The 16361-nt window shown below is 42.0% G+C and overlaps 1 long non-coding RNA gene across 1 annotated transcript; it reads right to left on the reverse strand.

The window, feature by feature from the left end:
* Positions 1-2603: 2603 nt before the first annotated feature.
* LOC140929595 (uncharacterized) lies at positions 2604-7498 on the reverse strand. Its single transcript, XR_012164748.1, has 2 exons — positions 7443-7498; positions 2604-3007 (listed from the first exon to the last, which is right to left on the reverse strand). It is a non-coding gene; the product is annotated as an uncharacterized lncRNA (long non-coding RNA).
* Positions 7499-16361: the final 8863 nt, after the last annotated feature.

Here is a 16361-nt window from a genome sequence, read left to right on the forward strand (position 1 = left end):
TTTCTCTCTTTCGCCCGAAATTTGCTATTTTCTTATAATCGCCAATCTCGTGAAAATCGTCAACTGCCAATAGGCCTCTTCTGTTCTCAGTTAAATTTTTTGCCTGACCTTTGATGAATTCTTAATTGCCAAATTTGCCAATTTCGCAAAATGTCATTTTCGTAAGACCCCCAATTATCGACATGCCTCTTTTATCATCCTGTGTTAATTAAGTTTAGGGTGATAAATATGTTATAAATTCTTGTAAAATTTGCGTTTTTCGTAAACAAAGGAAAGGTAAAAAAGCTAAAAGGGAGAACTCGCCATTTTCACATCTTCTATAATAGACCTTGTTTTGCACAAGCAGTCCTTAATGTCTTTTGGGACGACTGTAATACCCTGGGGAAATTAAGTGTAAGGTTATGGAAAATCTTTGGAGGGCAAGGAAGGCGTGTGGGAGATGTGCAAATGGCGGATGAAGAGTAAAAAATCACGTTTCCTGCTCCACTTCCACATTTTCCTTAATGCATGCATTTATTTGCCCCCCAAAACTTTGCATAACCACTGTTTTCAATTTCTCTTGGGACGACTGCAATACCCAGGAGAAATGAAAACAAAGGTTATGCAAAATCTTCGGGGGCAAATAAGGTGCATTATGGGAAATGTGGAAGGGCGTATATTACATTTTTTTAAAAAAAGCTAGTTTGCCTTCGTCTTCATGACTATGCACGTTTCCGATAATATATGCCTTCCCTACTTTAAGAGATTCTTCCCAAAAAGAACTCAATTCGGTCCTTACTATACTACTCAAATAAAGATGAACAGTTTTTGATTCAAACGCTAGGGAAGTTTGTTCCTAGTATAAACAGGGAAAGTCAATATTTAGGTCAGGTCACGTCACGATGCCTATTACCGCTAAGCCAATTAAGGCCTCGCTTAAATGTAGAAACGTTGTCCGGGGTATAAGGGTCACTATCCTTCTTTAGCCGCCCTGAGCGCCAACTTTTCATAAATTTACGCTCGGCTATAAGGGTACCGCGCGTAGACCGCTCACCCTTTCGACCGTAGGGGGTCAACGTTTCTCCACACCATCACTTTGAACGCATGCGCGATCGCTGCTTTAGACAATCAGAGCATGCGCGCGCGCTGTTAGCTTGGGCAAAGGGATCAGTTTTATTCTCAGATAATTGATCGCTAAAGGAAGAGAGAACCTTTTTCCCGGGACAATTATTCTTCATATAAATGGGGCCTATAAAGTCAGTGCTAACTTAGGTTCCCCACCAACCTAGAGCCTGTGGTCAAGAAGGGTACGAGGGCATGCAGGGGGACCTATTAAAGGGTGGATGGACTCGTTATAAATACAATGGCCATCCACAACAGGCACTGTCAAACCCCCAGTTATAGATGAATATAAAAGCAGCTAGTTAACCCTTACAAAACTGGCTCTGGGTCAGTCTAATATAAAATCGTTCCTTTCTCATTCATGTCTTGATACTCCTGTACCCTGAGGGAAAAGGAAGTGCAATAGAGATAACATTCCCCACAGGTTTGCATCTATAGGCAAACATTCAGATACTGTAAATATGGGAGGAGGACAATTGATTCAGGAAAAGTTCAAGATCTGTTCATTCAAAGAATGCTATTGTCTTTTAAATTTTCAGTTTATAGCTGAAAAAAAATCTGTGTGATACATTTTATGCCATTTTCCCAGTAAGTTAATACAATATGTTTGGTACGTGATTTCACCAGCCTTTGTGACGGTGATACGTAGAAATAATAGCAACACATGCACAATTACTGAAGAGACGTTATACAAAAAATTACCAATTTATAAAATAAAATCGCACCATACTAATGAGCACTTAATTTTGCACATTTATTTTAGTTGCTTTATACCATGCACTGAAGACGAGGGAGAACCCCGCCTAAGTTCTAAATTGAAGGAATCCATCCCAAGTACATCATGATAATAATAGTTCATGTTTACAGTGTATTAGTTGGGCTGTCATTAAGAGCTAGGAGGCCGGGGATCTCATCCGGCTACTATGAATGTGGTCCCCAGCTACTTTCATACAAAAATAGAAGAAAAATAGAATCAAAAGAAATCCCTAGCCGTTTGATTCTCCGCCTACTTGTGGCATTTACCCGGCAACTTGAAATCTTAGTGACGACCCTGGAACTATTAGGTAACCTCAAACCTAGTTATTTATTTAACTTGGGCTTGGGTAACATTCCTATTGAATGAAATGCAGGTAAGAACTTAAAAACTAACTTAGGTCCAGGTTTCCATGTAGTAGTTACCATAAATCATTATATAACACCCCCATATCTGTTATATCCTAGATGCCATGATAAACCATAATAATTTTTTTATGGTTGACATTTATGGGTAGGATACAAATTTCAGAGTGAAATATCAGGAAAATGTCTCAAAAAAGTAAAAAATGCTAGCAAATAAAAAAGGAAAGCACCTAGCATTTGCCTTCCAAATTAATACCATTTCATGTAAAATCTCTTCCAGGATAAATGGTGAGGAGAGGAAATATCCCAGCCGTATGAATTCTTGCCTTAAGTTTGTTAATTATTTGACACTTGATTTAATAATGAACAATGAATGACAGAAATTTGAGGAATCACGCCCATAAATTTATTTTTCAGAAAGAATACCATCTTGAATTTGGAGCAATTTAATAAAAGTTGGTTAAAAAGTCAAGGTGTATCTTTGAAAATTACCTGACTCTTATGAGAGCCCAACATTTAAGTAAAGATACAATTTTCCTTTTGACTGCCTACCATCGTATACAAGTACTAAACATTTACAGATCTTTATGATTTGATCCCTACCCTTATCCCCTTTTGTTATGTTAATATCAATACTACAAAACGTTGATTTACTGAACCAAATATCATGACGCAATTGTTTTCTCTTTTTTAGTTCCTTAATTTGTGAAAATACTGTTCTGTGACAGGGTTCTGTCCATGGAAAACCTGACCTCTCTTCTGAATAGAGCATCTTTAGGTACAAAATCTGCAAAGACAATGGATCAATATTAGGACCTGTTGATTCTTCATTTGGCAGTATGGGGTTGGTGGCTGAAGCATTTGAGAATGGGGTACAAAAGTGACTTATCCACCTGTGGCTTGAAATTCCCACCTCTAGACCCACCACTAAATGTAATAAACATGGAACTTGCATTTTGTGTTTGACAAAATCAAAATACCTAGCCTCTTACCTCCCTTCCCTATAACATAACTGTTAATGATAAGTTCCATGTGACACCAACTCTTTTACATTGCAAGTGACCACCTCCTATAAACAAACAATAAGCAAACATCAAAATTGTCCAGTAAAGACTTATAAAAAGAACTTTCTGTAAGGTACGGCCTCTTGTAATATCGTACACTACTCTTGCAGTATGTGTGATGTTTCAGATTTTTTCTAACATAGCAGCCGTGAATTCAATATAATAGAGCAGAACTTATTTGCCTATCAAGAAACCTCTCAAATTCATCTGAACTTGAGTTCCATTAAGAGAGCAAAAGAAATAAAAATCAATGGTCACCTTTCTGCCATTAGGGTTAAATTTTTTGCTAAACGTGAATATGTTTTGTGGCAAAATAAGACCGAGTCTATAATAAAGGCGTTAATTGGTAAGGTGCGGTGGAAAACGTAGGCAGGAAACCCTTAAACACGTAAGCAGGTAAGCAATGTCTGACACACTTCCACTTCAACTTTAACCGATTGCTGCTGAGTCAAAGTCACTATATGAGGAAACTGGGCTACTCAATTGGTCCCGAGAAGAAACCACATTCTTTGACGATACAGGAGGGTACTAAGGTTACACCCTTGCTCCTGATATTTCATTATTGTGCTCAACTACTTTCTGCATCTGTTCCTCGACAGCCTAAATAAGTGGGGTCTACCGAATCAGCCTAGTCAGAGCAGAAGACAACCTATGCGAGATCTTAACAAGCTTGGATTTGCAGACGACCTAGCACTTGTAGCAGGACTAGAAGAGGTTGGTAGAACTTGCTGTCCACAAATTAATTTCATTTGGTGCTTCTGCTGATAATTGGACATGGGGACACTGATGAAAAGGCTGACCTTGAGCACGTCCAAAATCTGAGGAACTTCCTTGATCATTGCAGAGCGAGAAATATTAAGCTGAACAAGAAGAAGTTCCATTTGAAGTGCAGTGAAGTGTCATTAACCGGGCATGTAATGACTAGGAATGGGCTTAAAGCAGAACCTAAAAAAGTCAAAGCACTAACTAAGATGGAGTGACCGGCAGAGATTCATTGGGCTTGTGAAGTATCTGTCTAAGTTCTTACAAGACCTATCAGAACTGTATGAGCCACTGTGCCATCTAACACATAAGAAAGCTGAGTGATATTGGACTCACGAACAGGAAGATGGCTTTGAGAAAATTAAAGATGCTGTCTCCAAAGCACCAGTACTCAAGTACTTCAGTAAGAGTGACCCAAACGAAGGCTAAGGAGATGCATCTAGAGATGAACTTGGCTTTGTACTGATGCAGCTAGGCCAGCCAATGCAAGCAGAGCACCCACAATGGCAGAAAGGAAGTGCTCATAGATTTGAAAGGAATTGCTGGCCCAGGTCTTCGGCTCTTCGGCATGGAACACAACCACCACCATGCGTATATTTGGAAAGTCATCCTCTGGACATATCACAAACTATTATTCTCCATTTTGCCGAAGCCTCTGGTATCAGTTTTCAAGGTTGCGGCTTCAACAATATGACTGTGAAATACGCTACAAGCCTGGCAAGGAGACGCTGCTAGCTGATACCCTGTCAAGAGCTTATTCAGAGGACTATGAGCGATCAGCCTCAAAATCAGAGGTGGAGTGTATAAATGCCACTCACTTCCTTCCTGTTCCAGACCACCAGCTTAACGAGCTTCAGAGAGAGAAGGCTTGTGATCGAACTCTACAGTTTGTAAAGAAAGCAATCTTGGATGGCGTCCCAGATACAAAGGATGAACAACCAGCAGCCATTCACCAGTACTTTATTTCCTTGAAAAATATTTCTTTTTTCGCACAAAAAGGGGACAATTATTCGAGGGAAGGTGATTAATTGAGGGAGCCAATTATCTCAATATTGCTCACTGGAAGTCGTGTCCTAAATATTTTGTTTTATTTTTCCATTAAATCAAAAAATAATCATGCCAAATAAACTGATCATGGGCTTTTAAAGTGTTCCAAATTTAGTTCCTTGACTAATATTTTCAGAGCTTGAATCGTCACTGATCAGTTTTGCTGAATCTCATTGCACTTCAATTTGACAGGGGGGGGGGGGATAAAAGGAAGAGAAGATGGTGAGAGGGGCAGGGGAGGGGCGATTATTCGAAGGAGGCGATTATTTTAAGTATTTCCGTCAAAGGGGGTTGTTAATTCGAGGGAGGCAATTAATCGAGGGACGGCTATTATTCTAGGAAATACAGTACTTTGAAATCTGAGATGAGCTCTCAGTACATGATAGTGTAATATCCAAGGGCCAGCGATGCATCATACTGCAGACCCTGAGGAAAAAGATCAAGCAGAAGCTACACGACTCCCATGTCGCGTTGCTAGGCTGTTTATGCAGAGCACGGGAGACAGTACACTGGCCAGGCATGAATGCTGAAATCACTGACTACATCCAGAAATGTGACGTCTGTATGTCACTTCAGAGTAACCAGAGTAACCAGACCAAACAACCACTTAGCCAACATCAATGGCGGCTGGGAGAAAGTTGCCACTGACATCTTCACTCTTGATGACAAGAATTATCTCTGCACAGTAGACTATTACTCTGGGTATTTCGAAATGGATTTGTTACACAGCAAAACAGGAACTGTCATCATAAAGAAACTTAAGAGACATTTTGTCACACATGGAGCACCTAATGAATTGCTAAGTGGCAATTTGAGAACTTTTTGTGGTCATCTGGGACTGATCATGTAACCAGCTCCCAGGGCTAACCGCAAAGCAATTGACGAGTAGAAAACACAGTCGAGACTGCACTGACTGATTGGGCGATGTGCGCGAACCCACCTTCAAGCAGCTCTTGCCATTGGTGAAAGGCGAGACAGTCAGAGTGATGCCACTTCCCCGTGATAAGAGCCAGACATGGTTCAAAACAGAAATAGAAGAACTAGCAGATATGCGATCCTATGACGTAAAGACAGAAGATGGAAGAATCCTCCGAAGGAGCCACAGACATCTCTGCAGGAGGCGACAGCCATTCTACCACTCACAACCTAGAGAGGCTCGTGTAGCCCTGCAACACCCGGATTTGGCAGCCTCTCCAGAGAAACTCCATGGACCTCAGCCAATAGAGGGTCAGTCATTACCAACAGTGCCAGCCAACCAAAACCCCAGTTGCACTATCTAGCAAGGCCCAACCTCTATGCATACCACTTAACAAGTCTCAGCCAGTTGAAAATAGGATCACTAGAGCTGTGGCCCGTTTCTCGAAAGTCCCGGTAACTTTTCCGGCCAGAAATCAAATATTCAAATCAAAATAAAAAGAATAAGGGCACCAGTCCTGGACAGCAAACTACTTCATTTTGTTTCACTAACTAATGTTTTATCATGTTAGATGCAAAACTATTGAAACCTCTTTCTTGCATGTGAACAACAAGAGCTTTAATTATCGGGGCATTTGAGAAACGGGCCCCAGGTTGGTTGTCAAAGCCACCTGGCTATTTAAAGAACTATGCTTGATTGCAGGAGACAGTTGAAAAATTGGGTTTTTTCTCTTTTTTTTTTTCCTGCTTAGACATTGAACACGTTGCCTTTTGAAACAGCTGACTTTGTTTGTTCAAAATGTTCTGCGTTCAGTGCTTTGGCTGATGTTGTTGGGCTTTCACTAGTTATTAAGTGCCCCTTGTGCAATGAATTTTTTTTTATTTTCATTTAAAAAAAAGAAAGAAAGAAAGAAGGAAAGGTGTCATGGTAGGCCTGTAGTAACTGTTGTAAGCCACTTGACCTAAAAAGAAGGTGCTTTTGTAGCAGTTTTGAGGCGGCCATTAAAGACTGAGTTTGTCCTTATTAAGCCAGACTGCTATTGTTACACTAATCATAAAATTGTGCAGAGTCTCTGAGAGCTTTGATGTTGTTGAGAATTTAATGACAACAAGTGTCCTCTGTGAAAAGTCAGTCTCCAGAAAAAATGCATAATTTTCTTCCTGATAGACCTTCTTTGTTGCATGTGACCACAAGAAGATTTTGCACAGTTTCCAAATACTTCCTGCACACAATCAACAGCCACTAAGATGTTTTATTACGCTGGTAGAAGATTCTGAGCGATAAATCATTTTACCATAACTTTATCTAGTAGTGAATGTTAGTATCCTTTGCTAATGCATTTTCATACACACCACAAAAAAACAACATTCAAACAAAGGACAATATTTAGCCACTAGTGCATTACACGGAAAATACATATTAATAAAGCTTACCAGCTAATCCAAGCCTTTATTTGCTTCTTTTAATCCCTGGTTTTTTTTCATGCCCGTACAAAAAATGACAATAAAAGGAAAATATAACTCAAGGATTGTTTTTTTTTTCATTAACATTCCAAAATTCACGGACGAGAGAACTTTTATTACATGTATCTATACAGTTACAGAGAGTGTCTAAAGTCGTATATACAAGTGAACAAAGATAACCTCACGATAAATAATGACAAGATGTGAGTTTGTGATATCTGGACAAAGCAGCAACTGGCAGAAATCTGTTTTTAATTCTGAACTTCAGAAGCAGATTAAGAAGTATAAGAAGCCCATGTGTCTGGACTTTGTCGTTGAAGTTTGCTTTGTTGTGTGATTTGAATGTTTCCCACTCCAATCTCAACAACTTTATTCTTAGTGAATTGCACAGATCTCCTTTCTGATGGATTCTACTTTTTTTTTTCAATTTGCCAGAGTTTCTTGAAGCTTTTAGTACAAGAAGTTAAGCACATACATTTTCTATTACATAAAGCTGCATGCACTAAAAACCTCGCTGATACATCTTTATCAAGCTGAGAAAAATGCCCAGAAATTGTCAGAACAAATTTATTCGGTTTTCATCACTTTGTCCTATCATGTGGTGATCTCAGTGCTTGCACACGTTTTGGGCACACTGTACATACTGTCACAGCCAGTATTTCAATATAAGTTTCAATATTTTATTCTTATCTTTAAAACGGAACTCAGCTTTATCAGAATTAACATTTCAAGATTTCAAATTTGGTTTTAACGCAATAACTTTCAAATCGCAAAAGCTCTGTAGAGATGAGTGTTTATTCAGCCACATTACATGTTGTTTTATTAACATTCGTGAGCAGTAAGAAGTATTAACCTTAGATGGGAAAAACAAAGCTGCTCAAACACTTACCTTTTCGGGTTCCTTTTTGTAGTTACTTCGGTGGGTTACAAAGGGAAATAATTTAAACATCCATCTCTGCAATTTCCTACTGGCAATTAGTTGAACTAACAAACTCTGAAAAGTCGTTGATTGAATGTAAACATAGCCTCTTATTCACATCCTTGATTTCTGCATGTTATTATTGTAAGTACTCAAGTGTTTTAGATACTTTGGTAATTATTTTATGTCGTTACTTTACTCCGAAGAGGCAGTGTTATTGTTCTTGTCTATGGAAACTGTATTTAGTATTTCTGCCGCTCGAATTAGTCTAATACAGTGTATTGATTCCTAATCAGTATTCAAGAGAAAAGCGCGCGGAATACGCAATGACTTTTCATGACACCTGTGTTTACTTAACCTTGAGCGAAATGCTGAGTCGACTTTTCAACGATTGAAATCATCATTTCCTACCTTTGTAAATACTTCATTTACAAGGTTAGATTTTTAATATATTTTCCATCTAGTTATTTATTTTGCTGTAAAACTCATTTGAGTTGAAAGAATCGCCGAACCTTTATTTGACTACATTAGCATATCGAGAACACATATAAGCGAGCTTGTACATTGTACAATTTGAATTACCAACGAGCTGTCAACGAGTACCTACAGTGAGAAGATTAAACATATTTGAAGAGTTCCAGTTTTGTGTCAGTGATTTCTGCTTCGCTTTACGGACAAGTTACTAACGACCCTGTACCTCCGCATTGCTTGTGACGTTGGCTACGCAGCTAAGCGTAGTGTTCTACCGAGTTTTAGTCCTGTTCCGCCCGTCGTTTATCAGTCCAAATAACCAGTGCATCGCCGCGCATTTTTCAAGAGTTTACATCGAAGAACACCCGAAAAACCTAACGTCACAGTGACGGCGAACACGGGGCAAGTTTCTTTGTTCCGTGACTACGAAGGCAGAAAAATCAAGCCAGGGGAGGAACTTTCAGTTGAGGTAATTCCCTCGGAAGAGATTTATTTTCCGAGTATTGCTTACTTCATTTGAGTTTTGTGCCGACTTGTGAAATCATATTTGTTCGCAAGTATCAACTATTTATCCACGAGGATTGCCAACATCCAGTATTTATCCACGAACTTTTATTGTTTGCTTAAACACCTTACCTTTTGTTCTACTGCGAAAAGGGAAAAAAAAAAAAACTTTTGCTATTTTACCATAGCAAAACAAAAAAAGAAGATATTTATTCATTCCTTATGAAAAAGAGTACCTCCAAAGGCACTTACAACTTACGTCAAAGAATCCGTACAATTTCTGGATCATCTCAAAAGAAAACAACCACCATTGAAGAAAATTATTGCGACCAGTGCTTCCGAGTAGGGAACGAAAATCAAGTACCCTGTGAACTTTGTTTACAAGAAAACGCCGAAAACACGAATACCATCAATCCACCCGAACAAGAAATCAAGAATCAAGAACCATTAGACGCGGATCAATCAGAATCACCGTCAATTTTACAAGCTTTAAATACACCCAGTGAAAATCGCCCTACCATCCCAAGACCACCCGCCGAGAGGACAGACACCTCCAGTCCATCCAGTTCAAGTGATACAGAAGAAAGAGCCTCCGAAGAATCATTAGAAGAGAATACGCCAGTTATTTCCCTACCTAAACGCCCAAGGAAGTTATTCCACAACGAGAAAGAAGGAAGCTCGGACCACCTCGAATACGACGATTTTATTCCAAACTGTTCAATAACCAGTTCTAGTGAAGATATCCCGCAGTTGAGTAACGAAATGGATGCAAGTAAAGAAGATATTTCCGATCTACAAAGAGAGATGGTCAATTTACAACGCCAAATGTGCAAGCAACTTGAGGCAGCACAAGTCTCTCTATCAACCCCCCATGTGACAGAATCTACAATTGTAAAGCCTACGCTATTCCATGGGCGTGAAAATGAGAATGTCGACCGCTGGCTTCAACGGTTCTCATTGTATTTTGCCAATGGAAAGATACCACCATCAAGTGATCAGGCAGCTATTAAACTAGCTCTCCACCTCTCCGGACCAGCAGAGACATTTTATTATAATTTACCTAGTTCAGTACAGAGTTCATATACCTTGCTCAAAGACGCGTTAAAGGAACGTTTTTCTACTGCTCATCGCCACTTAAGAAACCGACAAGAACTTTCGAAACGACGCCAAGGCCCGACAGAATCTATTGAAGCATACCTAGCTGATCTGAATGAGAAATTAAACAGCTTAGATCTTCGCAATGAGGACAAAATGTGCTACTTGATTCAAGGTTTACGTGCCGACATACAAGCTGAAGTTTTAAAAAAGGAACCAAAAACTTATACCGAGGCAGAAGATACGGCAAGGCTCATTTATTCTATCCAGCAATCAACACTTCAAAGAAGAGAGGAAGACATTTCCCGTATTGTTCAGTCAGCCAATTCCAATTCAACAAAATCAGTCGCGACTCCTGAAGTGCAAAGTGCTCTTGCCCGTATACAACAACAACTAGATACCGTGATTTCATCTAAGCCCGAAGCCACTAGTGTCTCAGCTTATCAGTGCTCGCCCCAAACCTCCGATGCCCTCTACGATAAAATGGCACGTCTTGAAAAAGGCATGAACCACATAATGAACATAGTTGGAAATCAACCCCAGGCAAATACAGCACCAAACATTGCAGCCTATCAGCCTTACCAAAGAGAACATAATCGCTCAAACAGTGAATCGGATGAACTGCAACGCCTTAAAGAAGAAAACAGACTTTTAAAACTTGCCCAGCGTGGCTCGCCACAGCAACAATCACAGCAGTTTCAGAACCACGCGAATTACGGTAGCCAAGACGCCTTCCAAGAACGAATAACGAATGAAATGCATAGAATCCAATCACGAATTGATGGGTTCATGAGTACCTATGCCAACAGAAACAATGGACAGGAACAGCCAAGGGTGCGAACCAGAGAAGGACGCCCAGTTTGCGACATCTGTGGTCGAGTGGGTCACGTGAGAGAGAACTGTTATGCTAGAGTTGATCAACGGAATCAATATCACAATCCTCAAAACACTCAGCCACGCCCACAATCAGGCCCAAGAATTGCTGTTTTAGAAGCCGAAGGTACCGCAGAGCAAATTGTTGCCCAATTTGAGCACCAAGAGCCGACTAATTCTGCCAAATCAACTTGTAGTACAGACATTAAAAGCACCTACCCTGAACACAACTCCACTGTTACTGCTAAGCAAAGTGAACATGATGCTAAGAGCTGTGAAGACCTTGTCTCCGTTACTGACAGTGCCGAGAATGACACGACAGAAAATGTTATCCAAAACTCCAGAGTACAAGAAACAGCCGTGACTACTACAAAAGAAGCTCTAGCCTCGGACAGCCAGACTCGAGAACCACCAGCCGAAGAACCATCTTCCACTGACAATTCATATTCAACGTGCGCCGCAGAGCAAGTGGCAGATACAAACATTGTAATCAAACCTAAAGATCTGTCGTTGTTTGGAACAGTTGCTGATTTTCCTGTTAAACTATTAGTTGACACAGGAGCGTCTATCACGGTCCTTAATGGTTCACTTTTCAGAAAATAGCGTCATCTACGTCATTAACGACCGCGCCCAGTCAAGTGCCTGCAATCAAAACAGTCAGCGGTGAGCGCCTACCTATCCTAGGGCAAGTTACCTTACCTTTAGAAGTCAATAGCCAACGTTATCAGTGCCAAATGTACGTTATTGATGACCTGGGTTACGAAGCAGTCCTGGGAAGAGATTTTCTTGAAGAGAAAGGAGCTGTCATAGATTTCCGAGACCGTACAGTTCAGCTCACTGACAACACACCCCTGGAATGTTTACCAACCACCCAAGTAGTCCGTGCAGTAGCTACCTATGTCATACCACCGCAAACAGAAACGATTTTACCCGCCAAGATAGAGCAAGGAACAGACTCTGAGGGAACAGGAATGATAGAACCAAGCCCTCAACTTATTCAGAAATATTGTATCCAAGGAGCCGCTATCCTTGCTAACCCAACTGCAGATGGGGAGGTTCCCTTCCGTGTTATAAATCCCACGGCCAGCCAGTTGTTATCAACGAAGGGACAACATTGGGTGCCTTCACCTCCATAGACGATATCAGCCACATTGAGAATTACGATAGCAGCCCTCCCACTGCCGACATACCAGACCCAGGTGACGTGGCTTCACATGTTGATCTTTCTAATTCAAAGTTGACCGCTGACCAACGGAAAGCCATAAAAGATCTCCTTGCCAAGTACCGAGATGTCTTCGCACTCACTCCTGATGAGCTAGGACGCACAGGCATTATTAAATACACCATAGACACCGGAGACTCTGCACCAATCCGCTCACGGCCATACCGCATCCCAGAAGCGAAGAAAGCTACAGTAGACCAGCATAATGACGACATGCTAGCCCGAGGAATTATCCGTGAGTCCATCAGTCCCTGGGCAGCACCGATTGTCCTCGTGAGTAAGAAAGATGGCGAAGACCGTTTCTGCGTAGATTATCGCCGTGTGAACGCTGTAACCAAAAAAGATTCTTTTCTGCTTCCACGAATTGACTCCACGTTAGATGCACTGAGCGGAATGAGCCTGCTGTCCACATTGGATCTTGCCAGCGGTTATTGGCAATGCGAGTTAGAAGAAGTTTCGAAAGAGAAAACTGCTTTCATTTCGCATCGAGGACTCTTTGAATTTGAGGTGCTCCCGTTTGGAGTCGTGAATGGACCAAATTATTTCCAGCGGTTAATGGAGTGCATTCTTCGCGGGTTAACGTATGAGACATGCCTTATCTACCTTGATGACGTCATCATATTCTCCCGCAATTTTGAAGAACATCTCCAACGTTTGGAAGAGGTTTTCTGCGTTTTCGCAACGCCAATATAAAACTGAAACCAAGCAAGTGCCACTTTTGTGTCGATCAAGTCAACTACCTTGGCCATGTTGTGTCTGCCGCCGGTGTCCGGCCTGATCCAAAGAAAATTAGTGCTGTTAAAGACTTCCCAGCCCCACGCAACGTTAAACAAGTCCGTTCATTTTTGGGCCTTTGTAACTATTACCGCAAGTTTGTTCGTAACTTTGCCAAGATCGCTGAACCGCTGAACAAACTCACCAGGTTAAATACTCCATTCGTTTGGGACGAGAGCTGCCAAATTGCCTTCGACACGCTGAAAACAGCCCTGACTGAAGCTCCGATCCTCGCTTATCCCGATTTCACCCTCAGATTTGACTTATATGTTGATGCGTCCGATGAAGGGATTGGTATGGTACTAGGCCAACGTCAGGAAGGAAAGGAACGAGTTATCGCCTATGCTGGAAGAAGCTTAAACCCCGCCAAAAGAAACTACAGTGTAACAGAACGCGAAGGCCTCGCCGTTGTTGAAGGAATTAAACATTTCCAAAGCTATTTATATGGCAGATAACTTACCATTTACACTGATCACAACGCTCTTAAGTGGTAAATGACACTCAAGGAACCGACTGGTAGGCTCGCTCGTTGGAGCGTTCTCCTACAGCAGTATGATTTTGAGATAAAGCATCGCGCTGGTACTACTAATGGAAACGCGGATGCGTTGTCAAGACGACCATATCCCCTAGTAGCCGCCTATGACCAGCCCGGAGTGCAGACCACCCGTATTCATGACCTCCAACGCCGAGACCCTCCGCTTGCTGATATAATTGACTACTTGGAACATGACATCCTACCGACACATAATCAGTCTGCTAAAGCTCTTCTCCACACTATAGATGACTACTATCTCGATCAGGACGGATTACTATGCCATATCTGGACCCCAGGAAAAGGACGCCTGACCACACCTCGCTCTCAACTGGTAGTTCCTACCGCTTTGCGCCATGAAATCCTGCTATCCGTCCATGATAGCCCCCTAGGAGGAGGTCACTTAGGCGTCCACAAGACCTATGAAAAGGTCCGCGAAAGGTATTATTGGCGTGGCCTCTTCGCAAACGTCCAACACTGGTGCACGAGCTGCGTTCATTGTGCTATGAAAAAGTCGCCTAAAAACCGTCCCAAGGCACCCCTGCTGCCCATACCTGTAGAGGGTCCATTTGACATGATAGGAGTCGATGCAGTGGGCCCTTTTCCAGTCGCAAAATCTGGCAACAGATACCTCATTGTTTTTACAGATTACTTAACCAAGTGGCCTAAGTGTTTCGCAGTCCCTACCATTGACGCTCCCGTTGTTGCTGACCTCTTTGTTAACGAAATTATTGGACGTCATGGTGCACCACGCAAGCTCCTGTCGGATAGGGGTACAAATTTCCTGTCCAAACTTATCCGTGAAGTCTGCCTTCTGGTTAACACAGAGAAAGTCAACACCACCGCTTTTCACCCCCAGTGCGATGGCCTAACAGAACGTTTTAATCAGACTCTGGTTCATACCTTGTCTCAATATGTTTCCGCATCCCAGGATGATTGGGATCGCCATATCCCAGCAGCCCTCTTCGCTTACAGGACCAGCCCCAACGAAATTATAGGAGAAAGTCCGTTCATGCTACTCTATGGCCGCAACCCACGACTCCCTTGTGATGTCAGCCTCCTTAAAGCAGGCGATGTTTCAGCTTCTATCCGCGACCATCGCTCCCGTATTGTCCAACATATTGAAGAAGTTCAACGCCTCGCTAAAATTAACATTCAACGCGCGCAACAGAGAATGAAGGATTACTACGACCGTGATGCTCTTCCCACGTCGTATGATATCGGCGCAAAGGTCTGGGTCTATACCCCGAAAACTAAACGAGGATTGAGCCGAAAACTGCTGTTCTCCTGGCATGGACCTTACACGATCGTCGAAGAAACATCACCTGTGAATTATGTGCTGCGAGCTGCTGACAATCGTCGCATTGCCACCACGGTCCATGTTTCCCGTATGAAGCCCTATGTTGATCCAGCTTCAAGGCCTATCCGTTGTCCTCCCACCGACATTGACGAGTCCTTTTTATTGGAGAGCGAACTCCCTACAGACAGTTTCGCCCCAGACCAGTTTACAACTCCTACCACTGAAGCTTTGCCAAATAATGCTGACTCAGGCCAAGACCATAATCACCTAGACCAAGCTTCTACTGACCCAGACCGCCCAGTGTTACATGATCCTAACGTTTATACTGTTGAAAAGATCGTCCGTCAACGCATCTATAAAGGAAAACCTCAGTTTGAAGTGAAATGGAAAGGATATCGACAAACCAGCTGGGAACCTCTAGAGAACATTCTCGACCCTTCTCTTATTACCAAGTACTACCACGATCATCCACGTGCAAGAAATATCGTACCTCATGCAAGTTCGACCGCTGACCCGGACTGTTCTGACATTCCTGTAATCGCAGCGTTTTCTCCTTGTTTCCGTCAGTCGCCGTCTATCAGCCCTGGTCCAACGGATGAGCCCAATTCGTTTTCAGACCAGACAGTAATACCTATGCTTCAACGATCTCGTTTTCTTTCAAGCTGGGTCGAATTGACTGGAACGGACGGCGCCTGGATGAGTGGTCATAAGGAGCAACAAGGCGAGGCGTAGGATATGGGCGCTTGAAAGAAAACGAGATCGTTGAAGCACTCATGTTCTGATAATAATATATCTGGCCTTATTCCACTGTTTTTCAAAATGGTTGCTTCAATGTCTACTACACAACGCCTGGTCCACACAGTCTATGGCAAACAAGTCTACCTTATTAAAATGAGAGATAAACTAACTACGCGAGTGAACGGCTTATCCGAGACACTTCGCACCGTCGACAAGACCTTTCACGCCTGGCAATCTGAATTTCAAGCTTTTGCAAAAACAGAACAGTGTCACCACGACGCTTCATTGGAATTCCTATCTAAATATACAATGGAAGTTAATCGCGCCCTGACGTCCCTTTTACGCTTCAAGAACTGGACGATTTTGTCCGGCAAACTGAGAAAATTACTAACCACGAGTTGGTTGGTTTCAACGATCTTCCCCGCTCTATTTCAACGGAATTATCAGCTCAACTCTCCGCT

Source organism: Porites lutea, chromosome 3 (genome assembly GCF_958299795.1).
Source record: "Porites lutea chromosome 3, jaPorLute2.1, whole genome shotgun sequence".
NCBI classification, from domain to species: Eukaryota; Metazoa; Cnidaria; class Anthozoa; order Scleractinia; family Poritidae; genus Porites; species Porites lutea.